Source organism: Scomber scombrus, chromosome 7 (assembly GCF_963691925.1).
Source record: "Scomber scombrus chromosome 7, fScoSco1.1, whole genome shotgun sequence".
Taxonomy (NCBI): Eukaryota; Metazoa; Chordata; class Actinopteri; order Scombriformes; family Scombridae; genus Scomber; species Scomber scombrus.
The window spans coordinates 5,284,299-5,303,401 of record NC_084976.1 but is presented as its reverse complement, the minus strand read 5'-3'; the positions used below and the strand labels follow the sequence as shown (position 1 = coordinate 5,303,401).

General features: G+C 40.3%; 1 protein-coding gene across 3 annotated transcripts in view; it reads right to left on the bottom strand.

Moving 5' to 3' along the window:
* The window catches only part of LOC133983201 (neurocalcin-delta A), a 70,463-nt gene that overhangs the window by 32,298 nt on the left and 19,062 nt on the right, over window positions 1-19,103 (bottom strand). The window contains exon 1 of one of the 3 annotated variants that reach the window (XM_062422193.1): window positions 7,354-7,688. The exons of the other annotated variants lie outside the window; for them this stretch is intronic. The gene's annotated coding sequence lies outside the window, so the exon portion shown is untranslated. Of the gene's footprint in view, window positions 1-7,353; window positions 7,689-19,103 lie in introns of those variants that run through there. 3 annotated transcript variants of the gene reach the window in all.

The window sequence follows — 19,103 nt, the reverse complement described above, 5'->3', positions numbered from 1 at the left end:
ATGTGGCTGCAGGTTTTCATTCCAACCAAGCGGAAGCACACCAGGCTCGACTCATTTAATCAGCTGATCTCAGTCTTCAGACGGTTGATTGGTGCACATGTGTGCTCTGGATTGATTGGAACAACAAACCTGCAGCCACACAGCCCTTTATGGAATAGGTTTGACCTGCCTGATTCAGACTAAAGCTGTGTTCAGAATGATATTAGCACTTTGTTACCTGTGCTTTTCAACCTTTTCGTCGTGACATGGGAAGACCATTGCTTTGCAACTGATTCCATATTGGCTTTAAATAGTGTTATTGAAATAATGGCACCTTCATAGTCAACATGCCTGCTTTAGACTTATAATATAATAATAATATATTCTCTTATTACTGGACTGAGAACTGACGTGACAGATTTTGATGTAAAAACAATATATTTTTCACTTCACTGGGACTTTAAACTACTCATGTGTTCTCCACTGATGTGTACTGATATAATCCTCTCCCTCCATCTAATAAATAAACCCAAACAGAAGATCGGCATCACATGTTGATTTTATGTTATGTTGTAAAAATAAGCATCAGAATGTATGTTATTTTACTGCATATTATATACCTGTATGTATATTTTGTGTGAGAAATAAACCAGAGGAAGCTACTCTACATGCTTTGACCTCTGATGAAACGGAACTAGCTTCTTTCCATCTGAGCAGCAAAGTGAATAAATGAGCAAATGCACATTAAAAAGTATTAAATTGACTACAACATTGAAAACCATTCCCAAATACCTCGTTTTGTTTGTCCTGCAACATTATTGTGACAAACTGTATAACCACAATGTCAATGGAGAACACACAAATACATTTATGGCATTAATATAAATCAGTTAACCACACATTCAACTGTATTCCGGTCTTCTGAAACTGCTCACGAAAAACTCATTAACTGAGAGAAACATGGAATTATTAAACCCACAAACAACTGATGCAACAAACTTCTCTAACAACAGGATATCAGACATTTCCAGATACTGACACAGAAAGACTCTATAGTGGCAGCAGGGAGAGTTCATTTGTTGTGATCCAAAGTTCCAAATATACTCTAGAAAACAGAAAAAAAGTCCTTCTTTTTCTTTGTCTCTAGTGTCCACCATGACGTGTCTGAGTGTGTGAATTCCACTTTGTGTCTAAAAATAGAACATCTGTTTCTCATAGTTCCCTTAAACAAATGCATGGGAGCCTATAGGCCAAAGTTATCTTCTAAAATGATCCATGTATGAGCGTGTCACCCTACGTGGGACCCCTTAGCTGCAGATAATCCCACAGAGCATTCTGCATCTGCACCCCCTTGGAGCTGAGCTTTGGTTAAACGACCTGTGACCCCCTTCATAAAGAACCCCTGTTGGACAATGACAAAGAGCTGACCAGCTGTCCCTCGCATCCACCGCTAACATGTGTCTGTCTGAGCACCAAACTCACTCAACTCACTTGTTTGTCACCAAGATGAAGCTTTCACAGGGGACGGAGAGTGGAATTATTTATACACTATTGCTCCAGGGCACACTTGTTTTATTTATCCATTCTTTCATGTCCAGTGTCTTGTGACTGAACAACACATCTCTACGTCCAATCCCAAACAACATTGCAGATTCTATAATACTTTTCTTCTGCATAAATCACACCGTAAAAACTCTTCCAAGATCAGGTTGAAAACACTGTTAAGCACTGCACTTCGTCAAATGTCCAGTGAGCTTGTTAATGTTTCCATAAGCATGTCTAATGTTATACTTCTATATGTATTTTTTACTCCCTTTACAATCACTGATGGATTACAGGCCACAGCCATGCAGGAGACTATGCACACTTCACACCACATATTAAAAAATACATCTCTCTTTAATTCAGTAATGAGACTAAATTACATCATCATCATAAGAATTATATAATCATTATATCAGTGGTATAAAATGATCTTCAAATGACAATAATATTGTTTATCGCGATTATTTCTGAGACAATATATCGTCCAATAAAAGAAGTCATGACAGGCCTTAAGACAACAAGAGTAACTAAAATTAAACTTCAACTTGACAGATTTTAAATGTCAGTAAAGGCCAAGCCACATATTGTGGCTCATATAGTATCTCACAACAGCTGACATGGTTAACAGCTCATAGTGAGGGTGGTGGACACAACATGGAGACTGCAAAAACTGCATTCATTCAGCTCTTCAGGTTTGCAGAAAGTTAAGTGAGGTATTTTTTTTCGAAGTTATTCTATTCAAATTGGATGCATGACTCATCCGTGTACCCTAGTGTGGTGGTCCTATGCTGAGCTATAAACTCTAACCACCCCGATACCTCAGTAGAGACACGTGACTGCAGATAAAGCGGTGAAACATGTTGAAGCCTCCTCAGCGCGGTGAACACAAAGGTCCCCACTTCAACACCTCAGTCAAGCATGCACGGTCATTGTGTCGGTTAAAGTTGAGAACACAAATACTTTTTGACAACTGGTTATAACATGCTGTAAATTAACACAGTGGCTATGTTATGAATGTATAGAATGTATACATTAAAGAAAAACAGTGCAGAGGACCGTATAGTGCTTTCAGGCCTCGTGTGTCAAGTGCCTTTTGCCCAACGGTGACTTTTTCTTCTCCGCATGTAAACCAGCAGCTTTAATGTTGAATGGTGCTCAAGTTGAATGGGTGTTTATGTCAATGGACCCACATTTTAAAACCTTTCGCACTTCACATGAGAGCCATGTGGTACAATAAACTGTAAATTATACCATAAAACACTTTTTTTTATTCTACAAACAGAGCGGTGCTGCAGGACAATGTGTTGATGAACAGATGCCTTTACTGTTTGCATCTCATGTTCAACCGTGTACTAATGAGGATGCACATGCATGATGCGCTACATATTTCTGATATTTCTGCTGACTGAAACGAATGTTTTAGTTTGCAATGAAAATTCTGGGTAAACATTACAATATGAGCCAACTGCTGAGTCCATCACACAACATAAGGTGTTTGTTATGGCCTATAATCGTTCGTACTGTAAAACACTTACAATTTTAGATGGAATAGCAGATGCTTGTTGCTTTTGAAAGGAAAACCCCTGACACAATGCAATTGCTGTTGGACTCTTTTACTGTGTATAATAGCAGTTAAATACACTAAACAGAGAGTCGTGCACTCATTGACACACTCCACCACTTCAAGCAGCCATTATCTAACACCTGATAAAGGGTGAGAGCTATCCAGATAGAAAACATATCTAAATACCTACTCAAGTGTCTGGCTCATCTTTTGTGTTTCTTTTTTATGTATCTATGTTGCCGTCTCCCTCTCTGACGCTCGTCGTAAATCAACAGTTATATAAACTGCCTTCAAGTTAGTTTCCATCAGTGTTACATGAAACTCCCTTAAGTACAAAACAGGATGTTTTAGAGCCCTGGTGGTTCATACGGTTCAACAAAGTTTGAGTGTAACAGAATTACACGGTTTCTCTCCAGGTTTATTGAAACGGATGTGGGCATAAATACGGTACTCGATTGCCTCTGCGTATGTGTGGGCTCTGTTGCAGGAGAACACAACGAGGTAGAAGTCACCCTTTTTTTCTTCTTCTCATGATATAACTATTTTAATCAATGCATCCCTTGATGGCCATTGCTCTCACACACACACTTGTAGCAGCTACGTTTATACACACTTGGCCCTGCAGAAAACTTTCACATACATGTATAAAAACAGACGCACACTGTACTCTATGATATGCATGCAAGAAACTGCCGCTCAACCTTCACACACCTGCCACCACACGTACTGTAAATACTGCACGCTCACCGACTCACACATCTCCACCCAGCTGCAGAGCTCTGATTGCAATAACTGTACAGCTGATAAAAGACACTGGCAGCATTGGAACTAATCACATTGTAATGACAGTGAATGATTATGATTACACTGTAATATTGTACTACTGCCTATTTTCAATTGCCATGAAATTCCCAGTGTATGATGGTACTGATGTTGTTCTCACTACAGTAATAGGATCAGGTTGTTATGCAGTCATTTTACCATCATTAAGAAGCAACAGGAGAGATAGAGACAGGAAATTAGGAAAGAAATTATATGCAACATACAATAGGTTCATGGCAGGAATCAAATCAGGGTGTTACCATTAGGCCACTGGACTCAGTTTATTGATTAGACAAACCCTAATGTGCCACATTTCCAACAGGTTAGAATAACTGCATCAAAACCAACCGTGCTGCTCATTTGGTGAAGTGTTAATCTTTTTTTTATGCAGTACGGAGTTAAAGGTTCCCCAATAGAATTTCTGACCTCTGGAAGCACTATGAAACAGTTTTTTAAAAGAGTGGATTCCTGTTTTGTTTATCTGGTGCATGTGCATGAGAATATACTGCAGGTGACTGTAGTGTGCTGTGCTAAGAAAAACAGCAAAGGCATGGAAGAGGACTGCATGGAATGTAAACAATGCATGGAAATGCATTGAACACACAGAATGCATTACACTCAATGTAGCTTTTTTCTTTCACAGAGCCTCTTTAACTGACACTAACATTGTTCAATAAAGCTATAAGTTGCTCTCTCTGCTTCAAAATTACAGGTACACACTTACAGTGGATGCTCAGAGGAAATGTAACTCCAACGCAGTGACAGGAAGCATTATGTATGTGTTAACACAAGTTACCACTGAATGTTTACATTAGCAGTGGAGCAGTAAAGCCATCTTTAGATAGAGCATCTTACCCAGAGATAAGGCCTGACCCAGTGTGTATTCTGTGTAAATAAAAACCAGAAAGCAAAATGAACAAATACCATGGTAACCATCCCACCCCGCTCAACCATCCCATTACCTCAGTCCTAATGTGTGTGTGTGTGTGTATAGAGCTGCTAGTGTGATGAATGTAACTATGAAAAGCTGCAGTGGTTGAGTAACAAACGGTTACAGTAAGCTGATGATTGTGAAAGGAAACTTGACTCTACACAAATGTTTTCACCGCACTTTAACCTAATACAAAGTGTAAAGATAGTTTAAGCAACAGGTTTGACATTAAAAAAAAAAAAATAAAATCTGTAAACTACAGTATGTTCTTAAACCGCTCTGATATTTTTTACACTACAGTAATGTACCATCTTATCAGTACGGCACTATGATAAAACTATGATGTGACTATGTGTGAGATCATCTGCTGCACCCATTACTTTGGAAATTGAAGCGTTTATCATACCAGATTAAAATATTGTGATACATTTGCACAAATCTGGATAAATATTAAACTTGGCCACCTCCTGCACAGTGTTGCCTTTGAATGTGTTGCAGGAACACACACACACACACACACACACACACACACACACACACACACACACACACACACACACACACACACACACACACACACACACACACACACACACACACACGCCCAGTAAGAACTATCCACTGCTGCAGGATGTCAGATAAAGCTGGCTGTGTGCTCGAGGTGTGTGTGTGTGTGTGTGTGTGTGTGTGGCGTCGGTTCTTTCTTCAGAGTGACTGCTGCCAACGTGCCCGTGTCACTCACACAACATGTGCAAACTCACTCAAATCAGATAACAATATGCCCTGTACGCTTGTAATGATTATTTAGATGGAAATGACACAAATACAGAAGTCAGACATCGTGTGACTCTTGTCTCTTTTATAGATCAAAATGGCCTCTTGTGGTATTCATGCAGGAAGACACTTGTGAATGATGGACACTCTGGCTTATCATGGAAAATACACACTGGAGGAAGTAATAACTATTATTTGTCAAAGCAGGAATATTTACCATCTAGAGGCGGTAAGTGTGAGATGAAGTCCACTGTATGCACGCCTGATCTGTATCTATCTTAATTATATTCACTGACAGTAAATACTTGCAGTCCAGTGGACCATGTAAGGCATCGTGTCACAACAACCTTTCTACAAAAAAAACATAAATCCAACCTAATCAGCACAGCAAAAGCTAATTTGTGTCCCTAATCCTCGGCACAGACCTGAGCATTTAATTATAGATGGAGCTGGTAGATATCAGCATCCAGGATACTTTCAGATGCTGTCACAAAGACCTGTTACATGCCTCTTGGCTCGTCTCCACTTCATTAAGTCGGAGGACGGATGGCGCTGCTGTGGAGGGGAATGAAAGGAAGAGATAAACTCTGGGAGAGAGATGAGGGAGGAGAACAGGAATGAGAAAGTGGAGTTTTGTAGTGGGGGAGATCCGAACCACTTGTAGCTCTTTCTTTCCACCCTATTTGGGCTAAATGTGGGCCGGTATGCTTTTGTTTGAGGCATGCGGGGAGGTGGGGTGGTGTGTGTGTGAGGGAGGGAGGAGTAGAAGGGGGTTCTCAAGCAAGAAAACTCCTGAAAAAACTCCTTTGACAAAAACAAAAACACCCTCATCTCATTGTATTATTGATGTTTTTCTGACTAAATAAATATCAAAACTGACCACGACTTACATTTCTGCAGCGCATACCTCTCAGGCTTTTCCCCCTCTGAGGGGGGCAGGTGGCAGCTGCTCTGCATCCCCCCCACCACCAACCCACGCCCCTCCTTGCCGCCTCTAGCTGTCTGGCAGACAGAGGCAAGCAGCTCCAGCCCACTGCTGCCTCTAACATTAGCAACGCTTTGGGGAGGAAAAGCCATGTGGAGCTGCCGATCACTCCCGGCTACACAACACATAACACTCTCGGCCCCCGTAATGATCGCGCTCGCCCTCTCTCCCTCTATCCCTCTCTCTCCCTCTCTGTCTTCTATCATGCGCTCACTTCCTGCAGGGGGGTTTGAAAACAGATCTGGCAGTGTTTGCTGAAAGAGAGAGAGAGAGAGAGAGAGAGAGAGAGAGAGAGAGAGAGAGAGAGAGAGAGAGAGAGAGAGAGAGAGAGAGAGAGAGAGAGAGAGAGAGAGAGAGAGAGAGAGAGAGAGAGAGAGAAAGCAACTAGTCTTCCAGATCACACCCTCATCGTGGATCTCCCTCGAAAAACCTCAAACACCACGCTACATTTCTGCACTTCTACTACTTTAAGTTTAACTCTTAAGCTGCTAAAAGAATTAGAGAGTGACAAATTCACATGCACAGATTCATTCATTTTTCTGTCGTGGTGGTGGTGGGGGGGTGTAGTAGATTTGACTTCCCTTCTGCACAAGTATGCCACTCTTCCAGCGGTGCGAGTGCAAGAGCTGAAAGCGTTCCTTTATCCAGCTTTAACTTGCTGTCCACCCTTCTGGAAGCAACCAGCGGCTGCTAAAGCCACACAATACACACAAGTCCACACACACACACAAAGAGAAAAAGCATGAAGCTTACCTCACTTTGTAGCGACGTACAAGCCGTTCAGCAGTCCATCACCCAGCACTTTCTCTCTGAGACTAAGTTTGCAGCAGCAGCAGCAGCAGCAGAGGGAGAAGAAGAAGCAACAGGCGAGAGTAACGGAGAGCACCGGAGGGAGAAAAAGAAAGATGAGAGTAAGAAAGAAGGGGGGATAGCGCGGCGGATGGGAGAAGGGGGGGAGGAGAAGATAGACTGAGTGAGTGACTGAGGCAGAGTTAGCTGTGACTGACAGACTCCCAGAGACTCCTAGTCTGAGCAGGAGGGTTTGTTAAAAAAGCCCACAAACTAACTGGCTCCTCTGCCTGCCTCCCCCAGCTTTGACGTCAGCGCGGTCACATGACCTCGCTCTGGAGTGGAGAGGGGGAAATGAAAGGGGAGGGGAGACACAGACAGAGAGAGAGAGAGAAAGAGAGAGAGACGGAGAAGCCTGCGTTACCCTGGCAACAGGCACACTGCACCACAATGATTTCAATAGGTCAACTGACACACACACATGCACAAACACACACACACATAGATAATACCATTTCTTACATACAGAGAAACTGCTAAAAGACAAGCTCAGGGCTGCACACACTCATTTCTAAAAAGCTGAACGGAGTGGAAAAAAAGAGAAAAAAAAGGAGAAATAGAATCGGAAACTGATAGAGAGCAGTAAAGGTTTCCCTCAGTTCTCAGGAACACGCACAAAAACACACACACACAGACACACACACATACACACACATAAAGGAATGTGCAGCAGACAAACTGCACTCTTGAACTTGTGCTTTGGCTCCTTCAAACAAAATAAGCAGCGTGTTCTGCTCTTAACACCAAGTTCACTTTTCATGTAGGGACTTTTTCGAGTATTTATAAAAAATGATTATTTTGATTGTATTTTTAAACCCTATTTTGAGCAGTTTGGATTACAAGTTTCTCGTAACAATTTTCCATAAATTTTCCATGACTGGGGTCTAAAGATATCGGTTTAACTCCCTGAAACGTGACTTCAGTTATTAGACACGATTCTTGCCTCCATGTTGTCATTAAGGACCGCCCAAGAATCTACCAATTCCTCTTGGACTCCTGTGATTAGCTCAGCATATGACTAATAACAGACTATCTCAGCAAAGGCATAAGGAGAAGAAATGTTACCCAGAGAAATTAACCGACTTTCATTACTTGAGGGAAGAGGGGAATACAGCAGCTCCAACTCCAATGGTGTTATTGTTTCTGCTGTTTCATAATACTGTGAGACAAGCAGAAGAGGCACACACAAGGAGCGATACAAAGATCACATTTCTAAAGTAATACTAAGATTAACAGCCATAAAACAACAGTGAGGATATGGGTGTGATTGTAATATAAATAATGTCAGAGTTAATAATGCACATCAGCCCTTTTTCAGCAACTTTTTCAGGTAGCAGTGTTTGTCTCCGCACAATATCTGACTGTTACTCTTGATATATGAGTGTAAGACTGTGAGTGAGTCAATTACACACAGAATTTCACAAGTTTGGATATAATTATTATTGTAGTTACTATGAAAACACATCCACAAGGCTATATAATATTACAAGCAATGATATTATGATTTTTGTTCTGAAAATCATATGAATAGTAAAAGCGTGTCATTAATTTCTCTTTTGGCAACTGCAGACAAAGACAAAAACACCATCTTAATTTAGCATGTTAGCATACTAATGTTTTTAATTAGCACTAAAAACAAAGTACAGCTGAATGTCATTGGTTTTGCAGGTATTCAGTTATAAATATCTCTAAAATGGACATATCTGCACTAAATTTCATCCATTCCATTCATTGAATTTCGCTCAAAACCACAAATGTCAACATCATGGTGGTGCTAGAAGATAAGTCTGCGGTCAGCAGACAGCATCAGATTGCACATAGCACCTAACAGTAAACAGCATGATATTGATTAGTTGTACAGAATGAATCACAGTTGTTTTCCTTTATAATCTTAGAGTTATCTTTTGTGGTTTTCTATCTATTTAATTAGAGCATTGCTGCATGCAAGTGTGTTTATACATTTTAAAAACAAAATACCAATTCTGCATTCCTACTTTTATATGCTCAACAGTTTAAATGCAACTATTCAACTCCATCTCCAAAATGTGCTATGCAGTGTTCAAAGTTTATCTGGGTCAGAGCTTGAGTATCAGACAAAGACTGAGGCGGTGCAGCAACAAAAAAAAGCAATTTCAGGGCCATTTAAACAACTTCCTTATCCCATCCTCCACTCACTGCTGTGAGCTTTGGTCTGATTACATTCATCACGAATAGCATCTGCGGGCCAGTTGAATGGAGCGAAGTGGGGCCCAGGCCAGGGTGGGGTTGTGTGGCGGGGTGGGGAGAGGTCAGCCAAGTGAACACCACCCCCCACTGAACCGCTGTGAGTAAGGGTATGTATGTACGGCTGAGTGAGAGAACAGGGGCATGAGAAGAAATGCCATTGAAATATAATTTAATAAAGCCTGCAGCTAGCATAATAAAGATCCTGCTGAGGAGTAAAGCTGACCTCAAAGAGCTTAGATGATGTAAAGAACTGAAATGAGAGTCTGGCTGTCAGGTAGGTAAACTGGTAGAGGGGATAAATTACTTAGAGTGAAGCCTGAGTCCTGGGATTAGTAGGCTGAGTGGTGATGCCTTCAGGTGAATGCATGAACTTTCAGAATTACCATCGTCCACCTTTTAAAAAACACAAAAAAAGCCACAGACTGCCTTTGAAACAGGGGTGAGACATTATCATAATGAGAGGTTGGAGGGGGATTATAAAGGAGAGGTATTCATCGGTATGCATTTAAAGTGAACACAAGGTCACTTTGCTGTATGTCTGGCATTTTCACTCCCCTGAATACACAGCTGGTTGCTGCAGAAAGTGGGACTGACTGAGAAAAACACAAAGATCTGGTACTGCAGACGCTCTTATATGACCTTTTAAAATTGACTTTTCACTGCTTCAAGACTCTTTGAGCAGCACTTTTGTAGAAGCATGTCCCCAGCTGTAGCATGTGCGTGCGTGCGTGCGTGTGTGTGTGTGTGTGTGTGTGCGCGTGTGTGCGTGTGTGTGTTAGGATGTCGGGTGGGTAACAGGCACAAGAGGGAATTCCTCCCTCCTAAAGACTCAGGAAGCAACAGCATGGGCGGAAGAGAAAACAACTTCTCTTTCCAAGGCAAACCCTTCAGAAGTTGTTCCTGAGGAAAAGGAAACGCTCCCCGCGCTGTGTCAATGTTAGAAACCCACTTCTAAATAACCCTATTATTGTCTGCAGCATGTTACTAAAATCAGCTGAGTATACACAAAAAAAAAAAGTCAGGAAAACACTGTGTGAAACTTTGGACTGCCGTGAAAAATTCCTCAGATGGAGACTAAACCCAAAACTCCAACAGTGAGCGATGACATGTGTTCTTATGCTTGTGTTTGTAAGGGTTTTCTTTTTTTGTTTTGGAGGAATGAAAGTTGACCTGAAGCCTGAATGCTGGAACTGTGTCACAGAGCGGTCATGGTCTGTAGGTCTAATCAGCTGTCGGTGAGGGAAGGCCAACGACTGTTAACAAGAGTAGGTCTTATCTAACCAATCAATGAAAGCACAGAGACATACCAACACAGACACTCAATCATTCTCCAGCGTTTTATGATTATAGTGGGTGGTTTTGGTGTTTCACAAGTCCAACTCAATGAATTTTACAGCCTTATTTTGGAGAAAAAAAAAAAGCTAGTGGATGGAATTATAAAAGGTTAAGTTAAGAGGCTACAATGGAGTATATCTGTGTTATGAGTAACAGAACATCCCTTTACATCACTAAAATAGCTAGATTTCCAAACATGAATTGGGATACTACACCTGCACCATCCTGCACAGTGAACAATAGTGAGGCTGTGATAAAAGCATGATGTGAGAAAACATAACCTCAGATTAACTATCATATGCTCATAAATCTCCCATAGAAATGAATGCTTTGTGTCTGCAGGATGCACTTGTGTCCATGAGCAGCAGGAACAGTTTATCGGGGTGTGTACTGTGAAATTAGGTCAGCCGGAGCACGCAACTAAAGTAATGATTGATAGTTTTGAAGAGAATCCACGGTTGGGCCGCTGCCAGCTTTCCTGCTGTGATGTCACTTTAACAATATGGTTAAATCCTGGGAATCGGAAGTTCTCAAGGAAGATAGTCCAGTGTTAGCTACGGATGGTTTGACTATTATCTGCCACCCCCCCCCCCCAACCCAACGGATGTACAATTCAATCCTGCATGTCCACACGCAGAATGCTGCTTGTGTGTTTATGCATAAACACTTTAATAAAAATTGAGTGGATCACAAGTAGTGATTTAACCCTTACGTGCTGTTCAGGGTCCAATCTAATCCATTTTTACATTTGAGAGCTGTAAAAACATTCTATACACATTTTTTCTAGGTGGACTTTTCCTAATGTGACCCCGAATATACAAAAATGGAAATAAAAAGCATGTTTTTTAAACTTTTTGTGCAGCTGAAATTTTTGTTTATGCAAATGTCCAAATTTGACCTACAAAATTCAAAAATCAACATTCAAACATGTTGTATTCTTCATATTCTATAAAATGTCTCACATTCTGTTTGCTCTCTGGCAACTTCATTAAGGATTAATCAAACATTCATGAATTAGAGTAGGGAGTAATTATGAGTCAGAATATGAACAGTATGTAAAGGGTTAAAAGCAGCGAACTTCATTAAAGCTTCAGCTGGAACTACTGCAAACGAGAGTGTGTAAATCATGTTGCCTGATTGGTGGATATTAGTTGGCCGTTCCTCGATTAAATTTATGTGTCTGTTACGTTTCCTGTAATGAACTCCAATATTCAGAGGAAACACTTTGTAGTTGGCAGTAATATCATCACCTTACTTTTCCAGCTCCTTCATCTTCCCTCTAATTACGTTATCTGCTCTCCTTAAAATTCTCAGGAAGCTGGCACATTACCTTAAAAAACCTGTCTCATCACATTCCAAGTCAATCTTTGTGTGCACATGTAGGTGTGTGACGCACAGTGTTGCTCTACCCTTATAAGTAACTGTTAGGGACGTGCAGCGTTTTTTGTCAACACAAGCAACACATGGAGACGAAAATGATGCAGAGTAGAGCAGTGTTGCACAATTACAAGCCTCGGTATGTAACTGCTAATTACAACACACACACACACACACACACACACAAACACACACAAACACACACAGGACTCAGCAGAAACCTGGCTGACAGTCAGGGAAGTGAACTCCTCTCCCACACACCATATGGTTGCGAATGTAACTATGCACTGTCCTGAAAGGAGAGAGAGAGACAGAGAGAGAGACATCCACATACATCCCCCACCCTCCCCCCATCACCAGATATGTAAATATGCAGCCATGCATAAATTCACATACTGTAAGAAATCCTCTCTTAAGATCTTGCGCCGTGAGATTAAGAGAGGGTTACCTGCAGCACCTGTAGAGCGGCTTCCACACTGCTGCTCTCACGGCTTTACATCAGCCCTATAGGTTAATTCACGACTCACTGAAATGAGCTTACTGGAACGTTTAAAAACAAATCTCCTCCTCGCGCGTTACGCAACCGCAATACACGAGGTGGGCGAGCCAATGCACCTCGCTGAACAAGGCTAATCTGATGCACCGCCGTGCTCGCCAAAACAAGTGACAAACGCATCTCTGAGGTCTATGTTGTGTAATAAGAAAAGATGATGATGCTGTACAATCGTTCAAGAGAAATACTGGACATGAAAAGGTCACAGCCATTTGTTAATTTAGTGAGCAATAAACTAAAATGGGAAGAAAAATAGTTTCAGTTAGACGGTTTGTAATTAAAGTGCTGCACTGAGAAATGTAAAATCTGGGCTTCGAGGTTCTTAGATGATTTCATTAGCAAAAGAGGTGGTGTTACAATAATGACTGAGGAGGGAAATTAAATGTATTTAAGATGGTGCTATTGAGACGTGTGTTTCTTATACATTTAAGTGGCTATCACTCAAAATTCAGAATTGAATGTATACCACAGTTAATTCATATAAAGTATGTGCTTGAAGAATGGATTCATCCTCTGAGACCCCTGCGCTCAGATCTTTATGAGTCAGAACAATGTGTGGTGGTCCAGTGAGATAATGTAAAGGCCAGCTGGGTGAAGGAAACACATGAAGAAAATCAATTACAGGAGGAGAAACGATGGAGAACTCACCAGGAAAGAGGAGGCGACACGAGGTCAGCTCTCTGAATGCACTTTGACCCAGACTCACATATTGGAAATGATTGGTGCAAATCTTTTTCATTCTAGTTGTTCAGATATTTTTCACACGTTCAAATATTTGAATGTCATTGTTACACATTAACATATTTGAATGTCGTCATACTAAATGTTTTCACACATTCATTAATCGTGACACACTGCTACAATACTTATGACCCTATTTTGTTTCCATAGTAACACAGCCACTGTAACTTTAGCCTGAGAGCATTATGAGTTTGGACTGGGGTGATCACAATAATCACATTTTAAAGGATAATTGAATAAATATAATATAATCATGACACAAATAGGATTAAAGTTTGGAAGAGATCTTTCATTAATAGATTGTCTTCACAGTCACAAAGTAGAACACATTAAACTACTGAGTAAGAACAGAGGACGACACACTGGACGGCGCCATCGGAGCGGTGTCGCTAGGCAACCACCGAAATCCTGCAGGAACTGTTGCATGTGACAGCACCAAAGCATAAAAATGGACATACATCAACAAGACTGAGTCTATGCTAGCAGCTCTGTGAGGCTGAACTTAAAGGCAGTGGTGCTTTGAGCTAATTGCTAACATTGCCATGCTAACATGATCAAAATGTCAATGCTAACAAGTTAATGTCCAAGAGGTATAATGCTGCGTTCCATTTAGCTCAGAAGTTGGAAGTCACAGCTGGGAATGACGTCACACCTGAATTGCTGCGTCCACAGATAGAAGTTGGACAGTTCTGTGTGTACGACTGATTTAATGAAACACAATTAAGACTAATAAACAGGATGTTATTACAACTTCTTTTTTTTTTTTTAAGATTTATTTGGGCTTTTTTGCCTTTATTTATATAGTAATTGGCACAGAGGCCGACAGGAAACAGGGAGAGAGAGAGAGAGAGAGAGGAATGACCTGCAGCATAGGTCCCTGGTCGTATTCGAACCAGGGACCCTGTGATTACGTGGCATGTGCTCTAACCACTCAACCACCAGGGAGCTCTGTTATTACAACTTTACACTGTTGATGGACAGGGCTACCATCTTGGATTTTGAAGTCGAGGCTGGTGACGTTCCTCCGACCTTCTGAGTCTGAAAATTGACTGGGAACTCTGAAATTCCAACTTCTGGGAATAAATGGAACACACCATACTGTTTACCATGTTCTCCCTCTTAGTTTAGCATTTAGAATGAATCTTCATTAAGATTGTATTATACTCACTACTTTTAGACGTATAAGCATGACCTGCAAGGCTGTAATCATTGTTATCATTAATACAGGTTATCCCACACAGCTATTGACTATCAGTACCAGATGAACTTTTTTGTGCATATTGTAATCCCATATTTTTCAGGATATTGACATTTTACACATAGTGCACATGGTGTTAATTGAATTAATCTGATCTATCATCCAGCCCTTGCTGAGGCTGATGGGAAAGATGAAGACAGTAGATGAATAGTCAGGAGGTCACTAAAGTGATTCAAATGCATACCGATGAGGTCATGAATCTTCGGCAATTCAACAGTTGCCAAGACATTTCACTCAAAACCACAAATGTCGACGTCATGGTGACACTAGAGGAAAAGTCAGGGGCTTACCAAAGTCATTATGGTTCATTATTCATTCAGTCTCTGACCAACTTCACCATCACAAAAGCTGCATTACAAATGTGACTAAAAAACAGCCTGCTGACAAATGCTGCAATTTACGCAGAAAAGAAGAAGACACATATTCAGTTTGTTGACATGGTGAAATAAGCAACGTTTGACTGTTTACATGGTTCATAAACTGAATTTTAAACTAATTATCACTAACAACAGACATTATAGTGATGTTAATGGTTTGAATTCCATGTAAAATATGAAAAATGATCTCAATGAGCCCTCAAATGACAAATGCTTTCTCCTCATGAGTCAAAGCAGCGTTAAGACTCTCAATTTAGTGTGTATTATTCAACCTTTAACGTGTCTTTATTTCTTCATAATTCACAGTGGCAAAAATAATGCTATTTGCATAATTTATTTGTTTAATCACATTTTGAGCTGCGGAAGCTGGCTGTGAAAAAACAGGAAATTGGGTGTGACAAAAGGTTTGTTATACAATCAGCAAAGTGTCTCAAGAGTTACTCAACAGCATTTACAACCCACTCCATCCTTGGTGATTCAGAAGCTATAAACAGATACCAGAAGAAAAGACTCATGACCAGTGTGTCCCATCTATTGTTCTTCATGGCAGATGCAGAGACGGGATTAACCAGAGCCCGACCGTCTCGGTCCCTCTCTTATCAGAAAACGGCAGGTTGGGAATCAGGAGCGAGAAAGAGACGCATCGCATCCTCCCCTAGGAGTCATGCTCTGCTCCTCTGCTCACTATTACTGGTGCAAGCACAGCCTCACATATACACACACACACACAAGCGTCAATCATATTCATACAGAAATAGTGCCATTGACTCTGCATATTGATGACTATCTACTGGCATGGAGGGGATTGATAGATGCAGCTCACCTATAAAACGTCAGATACAAGCGGATTCACAGAGTAAGCACACAGCAGTCATTCATGACATTGTGATTTTTTTGGGACTGTGAGTCACACACTTTTTCTACACCTTTGGATAAATACTGTCAGCTGTTACAGTGATGCACAGGAGGAGATATTAATAAGACAATTGTGTTTTTGACCCTAAATCTGTACTATACCAACATCTGGTCAAGTAATAAGGTTTACAGTGTATAAGCCCGATTAACAAGACTTACAGTACCAGTCAAACATTTGGACACACTTTCTCACTGAAGTGAATAGGAAAGTGTGTCCAAACTTTTGACTGGTACTGTATATGTACAATTTGTTTTTATGAAGGCATCCTACTGGGATGTTCAATGTACAACATATAAATTATGTATAATTTATTGATCATCACACTGAGCCTGGAAATCCACATAAGAGATGATGTGTTATTCCACTATGAGGTTTTCCAAATGGGCAGTGATAAAGTTACATATTAGTAACACCCTCTTTATCATGGTCTGCTGTACATCTGCAGATATACATACACAGATAAAATAAGAGTGTAGTAAATAACTTCCAGTTTTGTGCACATCAAAACTCAGTAATGCTCTGATTGGCCAACTGAAAAAATCATGTTAGAAATCCACAAGTCACAACAGTACTGGTTTTACACTAAGTGATGGATAAGTGAAATGTTGGATGAATATACTTCATGGAAAGCCACAGCAGAGCACTGACACCTATTGTTTTGACATTGTGGAAATATGGAAATATGCTAATTAACTTTCTTGTCGACAGTTAAACTAGAATTCGATATTACTCTCATTTCTGTCTGGAGTCTTATCTTAACCATGAGGTTGCCAGGCAACCAGCGAAGACTTCACTGCTTCCAGCTAAGACCTAGTCTAATACATAACCCTGCATAAAACCATAACATGACGTTTTTCCACTTACTTAATTAGGACTTTCTAACCTTCTAACCATAATGTAAAGCTAAGCTGTCAGAAGCTTCATATTCAGCAGACATACATTAGAGCGGGGTATTGATCTTCTCATCTAACTCTCAGCAAGATAGCAATTAGCAATCAATGAATTGTTCAGAATGTCAAACTGTTAAAAAAGCTTCTCTCAGCATCCTGTATTCTTTTGAAGCAAGACCCAAAAGTATTATGTCCATATCAAAACACTTGTATAGTCATTAAAATAGTTTTTTGCCAAAATCACAATGGAATAAGGAAGTCACAATTGCTGTATTAGTAGTTATTATAGTAACTGATCTACACATCAATTAAACTTTGTTGGATTATGTACATTGACCCGTCACAACAATAGTGTTCTACTACCAGTCTACACTAGTGTTTTCTCCATCAACTCCACCAAAGCATCACATTAAATTTAAAATAACACCACCAGCTTTTACTGCTGTAAACTCCTGCTAAGACGGGAAGGCTGTCAGAGAAGGTGAGGTAATCCTACCAAACTTAACACTCGTTATATAGAGCCTGACCTCAGGGACAGATCAGGGGGGCCTTCAAAACAACGAAGCAGGAAAGGGGGGGGGTCACGCTCCTTTAAAGGATACAAATAATGCCAAGTGAAGGAAAAACAGATATAATGAAGTACTACTGCTGTTCAATAAACAACTAATAAATCACAGCAGTAACTCTAATCACAATGAGAAACCAACTGAGCTGTCAGACTCGCTCTTTCACACACTTTGTCTATCACACACGCATGCCAAACTTCTTCCCCCCTCACCCCCAACCCTAATGAAGACAGCAACCGCTTCTGCCAAATTATGCTGCAAGGACAAACTGTGTCAATAGTTTCAAGTTCAAAAATGTGTCTTTAAATGCAGTCTGTGAGAGAAACGTACACACAAACATGCACACGCACATACAATAATGCTGAGTGTCCTAACCTCGACTGATATTATAATACATACTATGCAGAGGTCACAGCTTGTTCCCTGCTTTATTTTGCAGCAGCTACCAAATATTTGTGCAGTTAATCTCTTGCGTGTTTGCTTTTGAGGTCCTCTGTTTGTTTGTGTTTTTGCTTTTATATTTTTATGGTCCTCTATGTTTTAATCTGTTTTTCTTGCTTCTGCTTCATTGATTTTATTTCATTTGTTTTTAATATTTGGATGTTTTTATGGTCTTTTCAAATGTTATTCTTGTGAAGCACTTGAATTTTATTTCAGTGAAAGGTCTATACTAATTCCATTTATCATTATCATTATTATTAAAACCAAAAACACTTATTTGAGTCGCGTTTAACATGTGCATGTTTACATATGTATTTCAAGTATTATTAAAGTTTTTCTTATGTGTACTAAGGCCCTACTGATACTGGATTTTTGGGGAAGATGCAGATATCGATATTAGGGAATAAAAAAATAAAGTAAAGTGTAGGTATTAGATCTTATTTGGAATTAAAAACAACAGGTTAGATAGACTAAATTGAAAATACGGGCCTCAAAGTACCTCAGTGCAACGAACATTAGAACACCTGTGACTTCCAATTAAGACTAACTGCCTTAAAAAAGTGCCTGAACAAGGTTATAAAAGATACTGTGAACACCACAACTGTCTCAATGTTGGTCTGGGTGAAACATGTCTTCATATGATGAGAAAATACCTGAGCAATTAACAAACCAGATTGTGAGACTTCATTAAGATGGGAGAGGGTAAAAGACCATCAGTGGGCTACTGAACACAGTTGCAGCAGTGGTTAGGAGTTCCAGGAAGAGCCATACTAGCATTAACAGAAGACACAGTGGATGTCCTGGAAAAATGACAGCACAGAATTCTCTATTTATGCAACTATGTATTGAGAAATAGGAGGCCAAGTAATTCCAACTTGGCTCGAGGATTATCTGTGGAAACCGGCAGTTCAGAGCAAAGGACACTGTATGAAGTCAAACTCTATGGATGATGTCCAAATAAAGAAAACTCGCAA